Below are 15,690 nucleotides of genomic sequence, written 5' to 3' on the forward strand. Positions count from 1 at the left end.
CCAACTTTGTTCTTCTCGAGATTGCTGTGGCTATTCAGGGTGTTTTATGGTTCCATATAAATTTTAGGATTACTTATTTTAGTTCTGTGGAAAATGCCATTGGTATTTTGATAAGGATTAACAATAGCCAAGATATGGAAGTAATCTAAGTGTCCATCAATAGACAATTGGATAAAGAAGATGTGATACATATAAGCAGTGGAATATTACTTGGCCATAAAAAAGAATAAAATCTTGCCATTTGTGACAAGAATGGACCTGGAGGGTATTATGCTAAGTTAAATAAGTCAGACAAAGAAAGATAAATACCATGTGATCTCACTTATATGTAGAATCAAAAGTGTAAAATAAAGGAACAAACAAAACAAATAGACTCTTAGACATAGAGAACAAACTGATAGTTGCCAGGTGAGAAGATTGGGGCCCTGGGTGAAAAAGGTGAAGGGATTAAGAAGCACAAATTGGCAGTTACAACATAGCCATGAGGATGTAAAGCATGGGGAATGTAGTCAATAATATTTTAATAACTATGTATAGTACCAGGTGGGGTACTAGACTAATCAGGGGGATTACTTTGTAAATTGTATAAATATCTAACCACTGTGCTGTACACCTAAAACTAATGTAAATAATATTAAGTGTGAACTGTAATTGAAAAATAATAAAAGATTTGCTGAAAGAAATTTAAGAAGACATACATAGTTGGAAAGATACTATGTGATAATTAAATAATTAAAAAGTTTATCTTGGCCCAGGGATTGCATTGAGTACTTTATATAAATCATTTAATTTGCACAGTAATCTACAAGATATTTAGGACAATGCTAGGTAACATGTCCAGTGTTGCACGGATAGGAAATGGCAGAAATGAGGCTGTAATGAAGGACCCATGCTCATCTCCACTCCCGAAACAGTCTCTCTTCATCAGGGTAGGTGGCACAGCCACTGACTGATGAAAAATGGGAGAGAATGTGTTGGGAAAGAGGGTCAAGATAGTGAAAGTATTTTTAAAACACTTTAATGGGATGGATGTTATCTATAGTTTATTAGTTTTATGATCTAAATATTGAAAGAACTTTTACTATTTCTCTTAAATAGGTCAACTATTAAAAGCATTTAATAATAAACAGTGAAAGGAAGTTAATTCTATTTACCAGTGTTTCTCAGCCTGGCTGTAAATCAGAATCACCTGTAGAATTTAAAAATTTTGGCCTGTCTGGATTTCACCCCATATAGTGAATATATGGAGAGATATCTGTACTTTTCTCAAATTTCTCAGAAATATCAGTGCTGCAAGCCACCATTATATACAGAAAGTGCTTTTCAAAATGGGAGAACAAGACTGCTGGCATTAGGAATTTGGAAGTCTGTACTTATTAAAATGCAAAGTCTAGGCCCCTTCTCATTCTTCTAAATCAGAATCTCTAGGAGTGTGGCCCAGGAACTGCATTTTAACTGGCTTCCCAAGCAACAGTTAAATGCAATAAATTTTTATAATTATTAGTGTATGGTATTTATCTGCACTCATATTATAATTTTTTTTTTAATAATAAAAGCTACACCATTAGTCTTCCAAATGGGTGGCACTCATACTCTTCACTGACAACATACCATTTTAGCATCTAATAATTTTCTGTCCTTTCTTGTTAACTTTTTAAAAACATAATACTTCATTTCTCGTCATTCCCTAAATGGTCATTATTGTGTGAGAAATCCTTGAATCAACAGGGATTGCTACTTGAATCAACAGGGATTGCTACTCGTTAATTGTGTTCCAAACAATTTTGCATGTCACAACTATACCATGTCCACTAATAATAAATCTAGTCTTTGGCAGGGTTACCGGAGCTGTTTCTAAATAAGGCTTCCACAGAAAACATGTGCTCTATGTCAAAACAGTGAGCACAATCTGAACGGATTTTTACTCCTTTGATACTCCAAAATATGTGTTATTTAATGCTCATGGACTTTACTTCTACCTTGGAGCTGGCATCCCATGTGTATGTCAATTAGGGCTGTCATGTACAGTGATGCAGCGTGTGCACCGCACAACTCCAGGAGGTACCATCTGTATGTGGTCTACGATGTGCAACGTGGTGCCAATTCTGGGAGTCAGTAATTATACCCTAAGGGAATTTTTAAGTTCTAAATTAAGGCTTGTTTTACTATTTCTTATTACATCACATTGGAAAACATGTCTATTACGTAAAATGGTACATTTACATTTGTTGACGAAAATAATGTAAAAGCACATTGGTAAATAAAAGAAAAGCAAGATATGTATTCACCAAAGATAATATCATTGATAAAGAGTGTATCAGCTTGTCACAAAAAATTTTCAAAATTATTAAATTTTAAGTAAATATAGTTCTGATTTTTCTTTAATTTGGGTTTAATTTAAATGTTGAGTTAAGGTTGTTAATTTTAATCTTGACTGTTTAAGTAAATAAGTAGATGATTTTCGATTCATTTCCAAAGCAACAGTATTTGTTATCATAAAAGCCGAGGTCCCACTTAGAGAGTGTGTTTTCTATTATAGAAATATCTGTTGTGACGATTAAGTAAATGTTTTCATCAGAGATTCCAATACAAATATTTCCACTTTACATTTACAGTGGAAGCAAGAAGATAGTATATTTCAAATGTTTTAAGAAATTTTACATAATTGTCACCATTTAGAAGTGTCTAGTTTAAAAAATTATAATTCTTAAAAAATAAAATTGGGTGTTTATATTTTTACTTTTGATTTGTTTTGCTTTTTTAAACTTCTAATCTTCTAAGTATAATAAAAGAGTATAAATGCAAAATATTTATAATTGGAAGAGAGTATTACATTTTAACTTTTGTGAATTTACAATAATTATGTTTTCTTAACCATACACTTTAACAATATTTTACTTTACTCAATTAGCATATGATTATGCAAAATAGATTTTGCAGTATTTACTGAACATAGTAACCAAAAGTAGGTCAAATATTTCAGATAATAAATTTCACAATTTATGTGCTCATTAACCACTTTTATAAAGTACTATCATTTTAATTTCAGAGTGTTGTAGTAAAGACAAACATATTAATGTTTTTGAACCTGAAAATATATTGAATACTGATAGTTAGAATCAACACTTGCTTATTTGGGAACTAAGAACCCATGAGACCTCCTAATACTCATCTAGTCCTCTCTAACTACCTGCTTTATTGTTACTTTATGACATTATCAACAGTTCTGTGAGGGGGAAAGAAATATCATGTAGTAAATTTACTATGAGCCACACAATGTGTGAGGCACCTACTTTTATGAAATCAGAAGGGGAAGGAGAAGAGGCAGAACACAAATGAGACAATTTTGTTATCACTTGGCAGTTCTAATAAGCTTAATAAGGAAATACATGAAATTTTTGATTAAAAGTATGCTTGGGGATTTTTCCTCTATATTTTATACATCCATTCTGACTCTCCCCCAATAGATATGACTCCTTAATTGTTGGAAATATTTTAACGAAATAGAATTTCAAATGCAAGAAACCAGTGAAATCTACCCTGTATAGAAACCTGTCTACTAGAGTAAACCTGTTCTAACAAAGTATACCACTTTCTTTGAAGATATGAAATAAAATTTGGTCTCTTTAGCATTGACATCATTCCTACAATAATATGTAAGATAATTGCATTTTGACCTTCTCGATGAAATTAGGAATTAATTTTTGGCCCAGGCTAGCAGAAATCTGTCAGAGAACTTCTCAAATCAAGGCATATCACTGATTAGATGGAAGTATAAGTAGATCACAAGTAGATCCACAGGTAGAGAGGAGGAAAAAAGATAAAGTCCCTTTAGTCATTTCAGACAGGAAATAATTGCTATTTGCTTACTGTATGTGCATCTATAGAAGCAGAATGCTCCATTTCTTGGTTTGTTTTTGTTTTTGTTTTGTGTTTACTTTTTTTCAAAGTGCATGGATATTCCCAGTTCATTCACATTACCTAGCATTCAATAAATATATACTGAATGGATAAAGTGGTGAGTATTTCTCAGGCTCACTTGTGATTAAAGGCACTAGGTGATGCTAAGTGAGACAGAAACATCCTGAGGAAGTGACCATGCACCAGGTGTGCAAGGAAGGCCATAGTCTCCTCATCAGCAAGTGCTTCCCTATCTCTTCTCTTGGTTGTTGTGAGGATTATTTGAGACACTAAGCTCTCAAGGAGAGAGTGCCTGGCACCAAGTAGCCCTTGATAATGGCTAGGATCATTATTTATTGTCAGTGCTGCAACTGACAATGTTCTCATAAGGCAAAGTGTTTCGAAAGCTCTTAATTTTAAGACTAGAAGAATTTTCGCTAAGAATGTTCGATCTGATTGTGCTACTTTTCTGCCAAACAGTTCAGTGGCTCCTTTATACTAGTTCCTGTTCGGGCTTTCTACGAGAGAGGAAGGAACACAAATACTCAGAATATAGGCGTAACAATTTTATTACCATTATATTAGACTAACAAATTATTACTAATTTTGGTGGTAGATTCACAGAGCAGACCTTATCAAATTTCACATATATCAGGAGCCGAACTTTGTAGAACATTTTGGATGAGCCCTGAGCTTGTCATTAGTACTCAAATGAAGGAGAGACACGAACCACTGGACAATGGACAGATACCTACAGAGAACAATTTCAGAGACCAGTGACAGACTCCAAATATCTCTCGTTTTGGGAATTTGTTTATTAGAACTAAAAATCTTTGTTCCTGTAGGTTCAAACTTTGTTTCCTTAAATTATAAAAATTTGATAGTTTTATATGCTGCCTTCCCACTTACTTACTACTTACTTTCCTTCACTGACAGTCGCCCCATCCAATCACTCATAGAGTTATGACAAGTTATGACTTTTAACTGTTTCTTAAGCAGTGCTTCCCAAATTTTAATGTACACATAAAAAACCTGGGGAATCTTGTCAAAATGCAAATTCTGTTTCAATAGATCTGGACATATTTTTTAATCTAAATACAACTGAGAATAGCACCCAGATTTAAACTGATAAGAACAGATACTACACTTGATCTTAGCCAAAAGGCCGAGAGACGATCAGCACGGATTTTTTTTTTAAAAAGATGATTACCAGCATCTGAGGAATCAACTATAGGGGGCTGAATGGTGGCTCCTGAAACATCAGGTCCTAATTCATGGAACCTGTGAATGTTATGTTATATTATAAAGTGTTTGTAAATATAATTCTATTAGGGTCTCAAAATGAAAAAAATTGTCCTGATTATCCAGGCAGCTCATAAGTGCCATCACAAGTGTTAGACAGGAGGAGAATAGATACACACACAAAAGAAAACCGTATGAAGATGGAGGCAGAGATTGGATCGCAGCCACAAGCCAAGAAATGCAGCCGCAAGAAACTGGAAGAGATAAGAAACAGATTCTCCCGCTAGAGCCTCCAGAGGAAGTACAGACCTGCTAACACCTTATTTGAGACTTCCAGCCTCCAGAACTGAAGGAGAATAAACTTCTGCTACTTTAAGCCACGAAGTCTGTTGTAATTTTCACAGCAGTTATATGAAACAAATGTACAAGCTTTAATTCTTTTTTTGAATAAAATATCCTTTATCCTTCAGTGGCATTAAGACTCATATCCTTTAGGAACTGAAAGAAATAGGTAAAAAGTCTGTTGTTTGATATCTTCATATTACTGCATGATATAACTTGCTCATTTTTCTCATTTTACTTTTCAACTTCAAATACACTTACATATTTAGCATTGACATCACATTTCTGTATCTCAACAACTGGGCCTATTTACTTAATTCATTAACTATTGCAATTTTTTAATTGGATCAGCACTCTTGCACAATCCTATGTATAATTAATCATAGCATTTGATTCTTCCAAATAATCCCTGGTTGTAACAAATATTTGAATAACTCTTTCTAATATAAAAGTAAACTAAATTGTTTCCTACGCTCCTTATAACAAATTACAACAAAGTTAGAAGCTTAAGACAACACAATTTATTATCTTACAGTTCTGTAGGTCAGAAAGCTGACATGGGTCTTATCAGGCTAAAAGCAGTGTCAGCAGAGCTGAGTTCCTTTCTGTAGACTCATGGAGGGAATCAATTTTCTTGCCTTTTCTAGCTTTCAGAGGTTGCCCACATTCCTTACCTCATGGCCCCCATCTTCAATACTCAATGCAGGAATGTTGCATCTATCTGATCCTTCTTCAGTAGTTACGTCTCCCTCCTTGATCACAGCTGAGACAGGTTTTCCTCTTTTAAGAACCCTTGTGATTATATTGGGCTGATCCAGATAATCCAGGATAATTTCTTCATCTATGAATCCTTAACATTAATCAAAAATTCAGAGTCCTTTTGCCATGTGAGTTGACATATTTACAGGTGGATGTTTTTGGAGGACTATTTGTGGCTTTTCTAGTTCTACAACCTAATCTTTATGATGTAGGAAGTTTTCATATTTCATATTACTTTTAGAAAACAAAACAGTCCTTTTGATTTTCTATCTTAACTGTATTTTCTAAAGTCATTCAGTTTTTTAAAAAGTTCTTATTTAAAGTATTACACATCCAACTATTTTCCTTTTATAATGTTGCTAAATATAATTCTAGGCTTTTCAACTATTTTGAGAATCAATGTTAGGATAGTTTTTATACTGGAATTATTGTTTTTCCCAAATTAGGACTATATAATTTTTTAAACTATGGTCACCATACTGTACATTGCATCCCCAGAACGTGTTTATCTTACATCTGGAAGTTTGTACCCTTTGACCACCTTCACCCATTTTGCCCACTGTGTAACCCCCTGCCTCTGGCAACCACCAATCTGTTCTCTGTTTCTGACTTTGTTTTTTTAGGTTCCACATATAAGTGAGATCAGACAGTGTTATCTTTCTCTGTCTGACTTATTTCACTTAGCATAATATCCTCAAGGTCCATCTGTGTTTGTCACAAATGGAAAGATGTCCTTTTTTTGTGGCCGAATAATCATAATCATATATATAACATTTTCTTTATCCACTCATCTATCAGTGGACACTTAGGCTGTTTCCATATCTTGACTTTTGTAAATAATGCTGCAGTGAACCTGGGAGTGCGAATGTCTTTTCAAGATAGTGATTTCGTTTTCTTCAGATACAGGCCCAAAAGTAGAATTGCTGGATCATATTATACTTCTATTTTTAATTTTTTAAATTAACTCCATACTGTTTTCTATAGTGGCTGAACCAATTTACATTCCCACCAACAGTGCACGAGGGTTCCCTTTCTTCTGCACCCGTACCAATACTTATTATCTCTTGTCCTTTTCGTAATAGCCATTCTGTCTCATTGATGTTTTGATTTGCATTTCTCTGATGATTAGTGATGTTGAGCAGCTATTGACCAATTGTGTATCTTTGTGAAATGTATATTCAGTTACTCGGCCTATTTTTTAAATGGATTTTTTTCTATTGCATAGTATCAGTGCTTTATATATTTTGAGTGTTAATCCCTTATCAGATATACGACTTGCAAATATTTTCTCCCATTCCATAGGCTGCCTTTTCATTTTGTTGATGGTTTCCTTTGCTGTACAGAAGCTTTTTAGTTTGATGTAGTCCCACTTGTGTATTTTTGCTTTTAGACTCAAATCCAAAAATATCATTGCCCAGATGAAAGTCAAGGAGTTTACCACCCATATGTTTTCTTCTATAAGATTATGATTTCAGATCTTACATTCAAGTCTTTAATCTATTTTGAGTTTATTTTTGTGTGTGATATAAGATAGGGGTCCAGTTTCATTCTTTTGCATGTGGCTGACCAGTTATGGGAGACACATTGCATATTCTTGGCTCCTATGCCGTAAATTAATTGACCATATATGCGTGGGTTTATTTCTGGAGTTCCTATTCTGTTCTATTTGTCTATGTGTCTGTTTTTACACCAATACCATACTGTTTTGATTACTATATTTTTGTGTTATAGTTTGAAATCAAGAAGTGTAATGCCTCCAGCTTTGTTTTTTTTCTCAAGATTGCTTCGACTATTTGGGGTCTTTTGTGGCTTCATACAAATTTTAGGATCATTTTTTCCAATTTCTATGAAAAATGACTGGAATTTTAATAAAGATTGCATTGAATCTGTAGATTGCTTTGAATAGTATGGACAAATTAATAGTATTTTTTTTTAATCTATGAGCACAAAATATTTTTCAGTCTTTCTGTGTCTTCAGTTTCTTTCATCAATGTCTTATAGTTTTTAGTGTAAAGATCTTTCACCTCTTTTGTTAAATATATTCCTAGGTATTTTATTCTCTTTCATGCAATTGTAAATTGGATTATTTATTTAAGTTCCATTTCTTATAGTGCATTGTATGGTACATATAATATTTAATGGTACTATTTTTTTTCCCCTTTTTAATTTCCTCCTCCTCCACTTCCACCCCTGACCCATGGATGTTGCCATTTCCCCTTAAGAACTGGATCTCTGAAGACGGGGCATCCCCTCCCACACGTGCACTTGCAGCCTAGGGCACTCGAGGCCTGGCACACCCAGGGCCTGGCAACCCTGGCACATGGTCTGTGGCTCCACCAGGGGCATGAATCCAGGACCTTCTGCATGCAAAGCAGATGTGCTAACCACTACACTATGGAGCCACCCCCTAATAGTACTATTTAAAAATATTGTTTACTAACTTGTTAGATGATCTCTTTTGAGATGAATGATAAGAATTAGCATATTTTTAAAAATTAGCAAGCTGAGATAGAGAGTTTGGTTTCATCAGTGCCTATTTTAAGAGGGGAAAAAAAGCTAAAATTAAAGGTAGCAAATATTTTACCTGTAATTCTTTTTGTACTTCTTTAAATTTCTTTTTTACCAAGTTGTTAATTCTTCTTATTTTTAACATATTGACTGTATGTATGCCTAAACATTAGAGGAAATTAGCAGACTCTCATCTGCTAATGTTTTTTAGCCATGTTGACACTTCTACCTGTCTCAAACTCACAAATATATCAAAACCCATTAAATTTCTATCTTCTAAAAAGTTTATCCTGATCCTCACAACCCACAATGATATGGTTCCTCTTCCAAAGACTTAAATTGCTTATTTGGTGTATCGTTCATCTGGTACATGTAAGCCACCTTGAATTATTCACTGCTTTTTATAGAGATAAACAGTTCTTCCAAATGAATTGTGAACTACTTAGTGGCAAATGAAATACATTATGTTTCTTCCTACTTCTTTTGTACTTATACTATTTACCCATTATAGGTAACTAGAGTACATTTGTTGATTGGTCAACAGTATCACATCCTCATTCTCATATTATCAACATCATCAATAAGCATTTATTGAGAAAATGACAAGTCATAATTTAGAATAGCAAAAATGTCCTCAAAAAATGCTTAACACATATTCTTCTTGTATTATATGTAGGAAAGAAAATATTGTATCTTGTGCTGATGAATTCATGGGCCAGTTATGAGCACAAAAAGGCTGTGTGATATAATGGAAATTTAAGGGACTGAAAAAATCAGATATGTCTTACACTCCTTCAGGCCTTCACTAGCATGCTAACTCTAGGCAGGCCAAGTCATCTCAGCCATTGCTCTATTTCCTCATCTGCAAAATTGCCACTATAGTAGTTTATTTCCTACATATACCTTTGGTCTATACTGTGGGTAAATAGGAAAATAGAAGATAATTCACTTTACAAAGGTGAATTCCTTATAAAAGCTAAATTATTGTTCATGGTCACCTAATATAGATGAACTATTATTGTTGTCCACATTCTGCAGATGATAAAACTGCCTTATAGGATTGTTTTGAGTTGCAAATGAGATAATTTTTGTGAAAACGCTTATGCAAAGGCTTATTGTTTTTAGGTGTTTAACTCAGGAAAATTGAAAATATTCATCTATTAATCTATTTGCTTTGTTGATGTTAATAAGTATATTTTCATGAAAAATTTGCAAATTTGACATTTCAGATTTGACTGATCCACATTCATATTGGTGTTTCTCTTAATTGAAATATGTAACTTGAACCCAATGGTGTATGTTTCGCTCTAATTTTCATTAATTAATAAGGCATAGCATTAACTACTTCTATAGCCATGTCTATCAAAAGTGTTTACCATTTTGATGGGCTTTAAAATGCTTCAACAAATCATACAGGCAGAAAGGACTTGAATGACTTAGTATTTTAAATTGACGTCAGTGTAAGTAGACAAGTTGGTGTTTTGTCTTAAAGATAAATGCTACTGGGTTATTTGGACATAATTATCATGATTAGGAACAAAAGTATTTTAAATGGACAGATAGCAAAGATAAACACACATTTATTATATTTTTAATCTTGAGATCACAATTTTATATTTGCACATTACCCTTAAACCACATCCTGCATGTTTTGGATTTCAGAGAGTTTAGGATTAAGGGAAGTTCTTTTTATCTAGTGCTTATTCTCAGAGTTTGTTTTGATAATTTTTTTCCTAGCATGGTACATAAGAGTTTTGAGTTCTTTAAAGATCCTCTAGACTTATGACCAAAAGAAGACGAAGATTAAGATGATCTTATTTTTATTTAATATTTATTAAGCACACAAGTTATTCCAGAATTTTTGAAAAATGCCAGATGAAAACAGCTTCAAAAATGTGTTTTCCTCTTAGATTTTTAGATTCAGATATCTAATCAGTTCTGCCACCTTCCTTTAACAGATGAAGAAATTGAGTCACAAAGAGCTTAAGTTGTTTATCTCTGGTCATATAGCTAATTGCAGAAGTGGGCAGAGACCCTGATGTTTTTATTCCCACTAGTCTAGACTCTTTCCACTATACCAAACTGTCACTCATGACAACTAAATGTTTCCAAGAAGGATAAATATGTAGTTATACATAAGAATGTAGGAATATTGAGGGCAGGGATAATGTCTTATTCGTCCACACAATAATAATAAACACCTTATAAATATATGCTGAATAATTGAGCTACTAACTGGTGCTAATTTCACTCTATAACAGTCCAGCATCTCTGACTGAGATAAGCATCTTAATTGAAGCCTTGCTATTCAATTAGCCTCAATTTTGTGGTCTCACTGGTAATAAAGGTCATAAACTCCTTCTATCTAAGAGGAAATAACAAGCACTGGTCTTGAAAATCCTAATGCTCCAAGGAGCCATGTGCAAATATTATTTTACAGCTCCTTAGTCTGATGTTCTAACATACTCCCTGACTTTACTGTTAGGCTGCCTAGAGGAGCAGACAACGCACACAGGCTCAGCAATTTCTACCACGATAGAGTCCTTTAGCAAGATTTTAGAAACCAAGTAAGTAATTGAAAATTTTCAAAATCACACAAGGTAATATAAGTTATATCTAAGAAAGTGTTATGATTATATTTTGATCTAAATCTAAAAAAATTATGTTTGATCCTCAGACAACTAAAATTTGTGTGACAGCATCCTTCTCCAACAGGAAGGACCCTAAAACGATAATCCAGGCAAATGGGTACTCTCTTTTAAAATGAGGTTTTTGTCCCAAATCCCGAAGTAGACCCACGATGAGCTAAGCTAAGCTACATGAAGGGTTCCTTTTTCTACCAGATTTTGTCCAAAGTGATCAAAGACACTTGAAATAGATTGAGAGGCCTTCTTGTGTCCTTTTCACCCACGCCTTCTAAGTCTTTCTTTACCAGTCTAATAAGAAAGTCTTGGCAAGAAAACAAGCCAGAATTTCTTTCTAAGGCCAAAAGAAAACTAGTCTAATTTATTTGCCTCAGTTTTAGTGTCTAAACAAGGAAAGGAGACTGCATGCCCCCAGCGCCTCTGCTAGGTGCACATCCTAGAGCCTGTACCATCACTTCTGGGAGGTGTATAAGGCAAATGACTACTGGAAGACTTTGTCCAGATCTTCCTCTTGACAGAAACAACACATTACATATAGATGAGATGAGGATGTAGCATGTTGTTGGACCATTCCTGTGTTTCTGAGTTCTAATCCTGCCTCAAACAAATTAGGCTTCTAATTCCAGTTCTGTCACGTATAGCTGTAACTTTGGAAAATGACTTCTCTCAAGACATAGTTTTCTAATCAATAAAATAGAGGTGATAAGTGTGCTTGCTTAGTAAGTTCATTGTGAGTGTTAGATAAAGTAATGCATGTACAGTGTTTATCACATTGCATGACCCAGTTTGATCATTCAATAAATATTAGATATTAATTATAATAGCTGAAGTGTGGGTGTGAACTTAAATGGAATGTGAGAAGAGCAGGCCTTTCAGCCAGCTATAATCTTAGGCTTAGGGTTACCTTGGGCATCTAAATATGGTTGTCCTTTCATATGATTCAACCAAAGTCCTTAGGCTGTGATACTAGGTGTTACCAACAAAACCTCCAAGTAGTCATGCATGTTCACTAGTCTTAAGTTTTTATTTCCTTCAGACTTTACAGGAGTGAGTAGTGGATAAGGTTTAAGAGTCTGGGGTATTCTTGCTAAATCCAATCTTACTACCATTTCTTTCACCATAATGTAAGTTAAATGCCAACATACTGCCTAAAACATGAATAAATAGAATTTATGTCTGTTGTACTCAGATTGATTGCAGCAGTTTTCTAATCCTGAAGAATTAGTGCAAAATCATCTTCACCCTATTTGTACACCTCAGTCATCTCTTCTGTTCTATCTTCCATTCTTATCACAGCACACTGTCTTTTGCAGAAGACTTTTCAAATTTTCCAGTGATGTCTTTAAATTAAAAATCTGACCATGGTACTCCTGCATAAAACTACTTAATGACTTCCTGTTGTATTTAACTGAAATTGAAAGCCATTCTTAAAGCCCATTTGACTCCTACCTAATCCCAAAATTTATCTCATGTCATCCCTTCCTATCCCCTTCTCTGTTCTCACTATACTCAGCCATATAGACCTTCTTTCTGTTTCTTGAAAAACCAAGCTATTTCCTATATGAGTGCTGTTGCACTTGCTGTTACATTTGCCTGTAATGTTCATCCTTTCCACCTTCCCATTGCCTTCTCATTATTCAAGTTGCAATTAAAACCTTTCCTTTTCAGAGAGGCCTGATTTAACTTTCCTATCTAGTAGCTAGACCCTCTCCAATTATTGACAACTTTATTGTTCTCACAGCATAATATTTCTATCTGCATTTATTTGTTTCCATATTTATGATTCCTCTTTCTCCACTGAAAAGCAATCTATTGAGAGCAGGGACATTATCTTATTCATTTATCATCAGTGTCTAGAATAGTGACTTGCTCATGGACTCTCAATAAATATTCATTAAATGTAAGAATGAATGAATGGCCTGAAATCTTCCTTTAATAGAGAGCTGGTCTCCACCTACCCCCCTTTCCATATCTCTGAAATTTATTCAGCACTGAATAAAATGTTTAGGACTTTTGCTACCTTTATAGCAGTGATAGAATCCTGGCTCTACCTTTTAACTCTCCACATGGTCACCCTGAATTTTATTTTTCAGATAATATTACACAGTCTTCACTTGTTCATTTGCTCAGTGATTGCTGAGTGGGTGGGGCACCATCACCTCTTTTTTTGAGTAGTGAGGGAGAGATGGGATACTTATTAAACCCTTGAATAGACCCTAGATTTTCCCCTAGAAGGGACTCACTTCCAGGCGGTGTTACTTGAGAATGTCTGGTCCGAGAAAACACAAAGTCATCTCTAAATTCTTTGAGTATTTTCATATGCCATTTTCATATGCCAATTCCAAACTACAACTGTTTTTTTTTTTTTTCACATTGCTTTATCTGTACTTCTTTATTTGTGCACTGCTATGCCATTCCTCATAACGGTATTTATTCTTTCCCAGTCTTATTTGCTTTTCCTATGTTCCCTCAATACAATCTCCACAATAACTTAAGCAAAAGTATATGGCAATCAACAAGAATTTCTATCATGCCTAATTTCCTTAATTCAATTAGCCATTCATTTATTCATTCAACAAATATTTATTGAGTGCCCAGTATGTTTCCTATACTGTTCAAACCCTGGGAATATACTAGTAAACAGAATAAAGTCTCTGCCCTCAAGTAGTATACATTCCAGTAGGTGTTGACAGCAATAAATAAATTAAAATATATTTATTGTATGCATTATGTTATATGTATTATAAACATCCATATTGAGATATAAAATATATCTATTTTGAGTGTCCATTTTTATTCTTGAAACTTAAAATTTTATTATATTGTAAAGTAGACATCACATGTATGAATTTTGCATGATATTCTTAAATGATGATATACTCAATATCTTGTGGTTTATTCAGTAGTTATTGAAGTAAACATGCTTCTATGTGTCCACATAAACATTGGCAAGTTGTAACAAAAAAAAGTTCAACATGTCCCATCATTTTTGATTTGAGAGTTTTCTTATAAAATGTGGACTAACTCGAACAAGCAAGTAATATGCTGATACCTCTCGAGAACATCACAGTTCTCCTCCCATCATGCCTCTCCTTGACCCCAAAAAACCACAGGTCATTTGTAAATTTATGTGTTGATATTATTTTAACAGTCTTTTTTCCTAAACCTAAACATTTTAAAGTTCTATTTAAGGCTACAAGAAAATAGTTACTTACTTTGATCTTTACCCTAATTAGATTACAAGGTTTTAAATTTTACCCCAGCGACTACAATAAGGAGTTTGATATTTTATCTATAGGTTAACAAAAAGAAAAGATGCCCTAAACTCAAGTATAAACCCTAAGTGATTAAGTAAGGAAAATGAAATAACAATTTGAGTTATTCCTTTGGACCATGGACAATCTCGTAATGAAGGGGAAGTACGGCAGTGTTCATTTTCATAACCCTGCATGTTCCTATTTATAGCGTTAAGGACATCTTCCTAGAGAATGTGTTTATTATCATAACAGCAATTTGCCACTGATTTAAGACATTCTTCCATGTTTGCATATGAGTATATTGGAGGGAGTAAAGACTTGAGTTAGTAAACCTTCTTCAAAGCACCAACTCAGCCACTAACTAGCTGTAGGTCTTTGGGTAAAATTTAATGTTTTTATTATGTGATTCAAAAAATGGAAATAGAAATGCCTAACTTACTTAGCAGAAATACAAGTAAAGCCTCTGTCACATGGAAGATTATTGATAAATTGTGACCGTTATACTTCTCACCATCAAGCATGCAGATATCTCATGCCCATTTCAAGGCTACCATATGGGAAATGGGTAGAAGATATTTATTCTATTTTATTTTGTTCATTTATGCATTCAATTAATAAACATTATTGCCTGTCTTCTCTTCTCTGAGCATGAGGCTTGAGTGTGGAGGAACTAAGATAAATGACAGCTTCTCTGATCACAAGCAGCTCACCCTGTGATAGGAGGACAAAGCAGTCAAGAGACCAAAAGATACAGTGTGCTAGAAGAGCTAAGGAATGGCTTCTGTTGGGACACTGCATGGACAGATGGAGATTGGCCCACAAAACCCTCCAAGAAAATGAATTTCAAAGGATAAGAGGAAATGCTCAGAAAGTAAAGGAGCAGAATTCATTCCAGATTTCCAGATTGAGAGGTTGTCTGTCTTCTTCACTAGACTGTGAACTCCATGAGGTCAGGGTCTTAATTTGTTCAGTATGAGACCTCTAGTACCTAGGACAGCATCCAGTACATACTAGTCTCTCATTAAGTATATTTGAAT

The 15,690-nt window shown here is 34.2% G+C and overlaps 1 protein-coding gene and 1 pseudogene across 2 annotated transcripts in view; one reads left to right on the forward strand and one right to left on the reverse strand.

The window, feature by feature from the left end:
- CUNH4orf22 (chromosome unknown C4orf22 homolog) overlaps positions 1–15,690 on the forward strand; it is a 541,171-nt gene that overhangs the window by 439,453 nt on the left and 86,028 nt on the right. The window lies entirely within an intron of this gene.
- On the reverse strand, positions 4,898–5,077 carry LOC111740005 (annotated as a pseudogene).

The sequence above is a fragment of the Pteropus vampyrus genome, unplaced genomic scaffold (genome assembly GCF_000151845.1).
Source record: "Pteropus vampyrus isolate Shadow unplaced genomic scaffold, Pvam_2.0 Scaffold56, whole genome shotgun sequence".
Taxonomy (NCBI): Eukaryota; Metazoa; Chordata; class Mammalia; order Chiroptera; family Pteropodidae; genus Pteropus; species Pteropus vampyrus.